Here is a 4,995-nt window from a genome sequence, read left to right on the forward strand (position 1 = left end):
AAAACCCCTTCTACTCACTTCTGCTGTGGGTGAAGCTGCATCGGGAAGGATTCACAAGAACATAGATGCATATGTAGATCAGGATCGGTGCTTTCATTTTTAAAAACGCAAGTAACATTATCCTCTGCGTCTTCAGCGGCTCAGATGTCGGGAGTAAATGAGGACTGCTATGTTCATTATTAAATCTAACAGAACACCTCAATCGCTCAATCAGAGTCTTCCTCTGCACCTGAGTCACACAATGGAGATCAGAGTCGGACTGTTTGAGCTCGGTGAGGGCGGGGCTAAGGTAAGGCGCTCATGTCAATCAACTATCGTGGGAGGGGCCTCTGTCTGTGTGTCGTCACACCCACAAGAAGCTGAGAATGACCTGATTTTAAAAAGGGGATATTACTTTTAAAGATTAAAAAAAAAAAAAAACACTGGGTGGATTTTTATCATTGTAGGGTGGTTGTGTTCACAAACTGCCAACACATTAATGTTCAAACAACATGAAAAAGTGAGTCTTGCATCTGATGGCCCCTTTAAGAAGATCCTGATTCATTAACAGGGGTTGCATGAGTTACTGTCATATTCACTTGTGTGTAGTTTTTGAAGTGTCTTTTTTGGATGTCTCATACACTTTTGTTATATGAATATGCTTTTCCTTTTAATCCTTTCCCTGTATTTTTTTCAGTGTTCCACTGTGCTTCATTAAGTTGGCTTGAGAAAGCCAATTTACTGAAATGTTAGCATGCTAGTAACCTGCTAGCAACTATAGCAACTAATCATGCTGGATATCTATCTATCTATCTATCTATCTATCTATCTATCTATCTATCTATCTATCTATCTATCTATCTATCTATCTATCTATCTATCTATCTATCTATCTATCTATCTATCTATCTATCTATCTATCTATCTATCTATCTATCTATCTAAACATTAAGCTTTTAAATCTACTTTAAACCCAAACTATTTTAGACTGAAAACCCTCAAACTTAAAACTTAGAAATCTTCTTAAACTTTTTAAGACTGTTTAAACTTTTAAAAACTTTTCAAACTTTCTGGTCCAGCTTTCTAAAGCCAACATCAAAGTTTTTTTTATCTAGTTTTAATTGTTGGAGTTGCACTAGATATACGTGTTTGATCTGTGCCATTGCATTTTGTTTTGCTCTCTCCCTTTATATACTTCTTTCTGCATGTCTGTCAGAAAAAAGTACTTTTACTTTTTAATACTTGAGTACAATTTAAAGTTATACTTTTTTACATTTACTCAAGTATGTTTTTGGCCAGATAATTGGCGTCTACTTCTTCGCCTTGATATTTAAAACCAACTAAACAGACTACAACTCTTCCTTTCCACATGATGCTGGTGAGACACACCTTGATCAATATCACACAGCTTTATTCATTTAAGACGGAGGAGAACTGGTTCCCTGAGCCTTCTGTCACTGATGGAGTTTGTGTTCTTGGCCGCTTCGGCTTTCTCAGTTAGGGTTTAAAAAAGCGCAGTATTATTCAATATCAATATGATCCACTGCACTGACAGATGAGAACAAAACTTGACTTAAACTGCGCTGGATGATGAAACTATTGTCCTCTGTGGAGCTGCTTTATAGGCGAATCATCATTCATAATTCATGAATTTTCCAACATCGACCCTGTTATTAAACTGAACTGAATCAACACTGAACTGCCTGGAGATGAATAATGAAGCTGTTGTCTTCTACAGCCGCTTTATAAGCAGAGTTTGGATTTGCCTCATTTTTGAAGTTTCGAAAGTTGCAAATTTAACTTATGAGCATAAAATATTGACAAATAAAGCTGTTTTCATCCAATTTGTTCAAGAGAATAAAATCAGAAACTAACACTTGCTTTTTCTTACATAACAAATTAACTGTGCCAGAGGAAACACAGTAACAAACACCACACAAAAGGTTCATCTTACTTAGCATTTTTATCTTGTTTCTCAAAATAGCACAAAAATTCTGAAATTAAGATGCATTTATAGATAAGCAAAATAACATAAGATGTTTGATCTTATTTTAAGGCGAGACACTGCAGGTGAACAGGGTAAAAAATGAACTAATAGTTATGACTTTACTTCCCAAGTTGATTGATTACATTGATAACTGCAAACATTTTTTGTATTACAAGTTTTCTAAAATGTTAGGTTTAAATATGCAAATGATCATTATTTAATCAAATATGCACTAATTTGCATACATTTTTAGTACAAAAATATAAACACTGAATGAAGTCAGTTTGGAAATTCTTGTTTAATTTTTTTGACATATTAGAGTCAAAAGTTTTTACAGAGGGAATTGTGGGATCTCATTTCATCATGACATAATTCAGAAAAAAACTTAGAACAGACAGGAAACGTTATATTTTTTTTACCCTTTTTTTGAGGAATTAAATGTATAAAATCAGGCAAATAATATACGAACAAATCCGTCTGTAAAAACCTTCAAGATATAGACAGGAATAAAAATGTAAAGTGTGGTGTGTGTAAGTGCTGCTGAAGTGGAGATTTATGGCTCAGTGTAGGAGAAAAAACTCATTTTAAGAAAATGGCCTTCAAAAATATGGATTGTAACTGAAATCTATTGACACAAATAGATAAAGTGCTATAAAAGAAACACTTCAAACTGTCTTTTGGATGTTTTCTTTCCACTAGTCTGAAAAACATATGAACACTTGATCGTGGAACATACAACACTATCATTCTTTATTCATTTTTCCATTATTTATTTAAAGCACATACTTACTTCCATTCAAATGTCTTTGCTATTTTTGCACATTGTCTGTCTTGTATATTGTTCTTTTTATAATATGTATCGTCTTGTCACTGTCATTCTGTAGCACTGTGGAGCTCTGTCACAAAAACAAATTCCTAGTATGTGCAAACATACCTGGCAATAAAGCTCATTCTGATTCTGATTCTGATTCTGAAAAACCAAAAAGCCCAAAATCTTAAATTTGACAGGTGCATGAAAAACAAAACTATATATTTTATGTAATTTATATACATAGTGCATGTTTTTATGTACATTTTTAGCATTTATGCAGCATTTCTTATGTGATATTCTGAAATCTGCATAAAAATAGGTGGATATAAACAGCTGTTGATGTTACTTTCCTATTTAATCCTATTAAGCTGCTTTGAAACATTATATTATTAATATTTTGCAGTTGTTAGTGGTCTGTTGTTTTCCCATAGCAGCCCAGATGGAAGGTGGATATCATCAGTGAATTGTTGGAGGCTGAATCAGACAGACAGACAGACAGACAGACAGCTGCCCTGATAATTCTCAACAAACTCAATAATAAACTATGACAACACTGCTGCAGACGCGCTACAGTCAACAAAGCTGTCCACACTGCAATCTGCAGCACAGAAAACTACAAATGTTACTGTTATAATTAATGTTACAGTTACAGTGAGTTTGTAAAAACAAACTGGAACGCTTACAGTGATAAACACGTGTTTGTTGCATTGTGTTGCCTGCTGTGTGTTTGTGTGCCTTTATCTCGACTGCAAACTCAATTTGATCCTCTGCAGTGCAGCGCTGTGGGCATCTGTGAGACTCGACTGGAGAGAGACACAGCCCTGCATTCAGCTGATTATCTATAAAATACAGCAGAAGAGAGAGAGTCCCTATAAGAAAAGAAAAAACAGCAAAGTTTGACCTTGTTGGGACATTTTATGATCCCCATGGGAAAACAAGCTCATAAATCATACAGAATGTTTTTGTAAACTAAAAATAGCAGACATTTTCTGTAGGTTTAGGTTAAGGGGATGGAAAATGCAGTTTGTACAGTAGAAAAAACATCATGCCTATGGAATGAAGTTCAATAATAATAGGCATACCTATGTGTGTGCGATTCTGAAACAACGGGTCAGCGCTTTTAATCCACTAGATGTCAGTGTTACATTCTGTTCTAATATTTGTGACCCTGGAGCACAAAACCAGTCATAAGTAGCAGAGGTATATTTATAGCAATAGCCAACAATACATTGTATGGGTCAAAATTATCGATTTTTCTTTTATGCCAAAAATCCCGAGATGAAGATGAAGATATTTTGTAATTTCCTACCGTAAATATATTAAAACCTAATTTTTGATTAGTGATATGCATTGCTAAGAACTTCATTTGGACAACTTTAAAGGTGATTTTCTCATTATTTAGATTTTTTTTCTTTCTTTTTTTTTTGCATCGTCAGATTCCAGAGTTTTAAATAGTTGTAAATATTGTCCTATCCTAACAAACCATAAGTCAATGGAAAGCTTATTTATTCAGCTTTCAGATTATTAGTAAACTTCAATGACCCTTGTGACTGGTTTTGTGGTCCAGGGTTGCATTTTGTTTCCAATCTGTTTCGTTGTGTGTATTTTAATGGTACCTTCTAAACTTAACAACCTGAATGCTGTTTAGGATATTCCTTATTGAAAATGTATGATTAACATTAAGAAATGTAAACAGAATGCACAAAATAACACCTCCAAAGCATGCGATCAACTGAATAATAACATTAGTAACAACAATAATAATGTAATAGTAGATTAATAACGTGGTTAACAATAAAAGTAACATTTTAATATAATTTAAGTCATTATAAGTTTGGTTCTTACCAACAACCAAAGGAACAGCAGATGAAAACGACCCTGTATGGATAAATCTGGCACATTTACACAATAGACTAGAGTGCTTATGTTTATTAATGTGCATTGTCCCTTTTAAAACAGGCTAAAACATGGAAATAAATATAGAGATACATAAATAATTAGCCGCATGCTTCATGAATCACAAAGAGAACAAAGCCTTATGAAATGCCTCAAAATGTATTATTCTCTGCACTGATTCGTTTTCGAGTTTTCATGAAGCATTAGCGGATGATGTCACAACCGCGGAGGCGGAGTTAGCGCTGATGACGTCCAGCGTAGGGGCGTGTCTGACTCGCGGGAATATTATGGTCCAGTTGCGGTGCGCGCACTGAGAGAAAGA

This window comes from Garra rufa, chromosome 16 (assembly GCF_049309525.1).
Source record: "Garra rufa chromosome 16, GarRuf1.0, whole genome shotgun sequence".
NCBI lineage: Eukaryota > Metazoa > Chordata > Actinopteri > Cypriniformes > Cyprinidae > Garra > Garra rufa.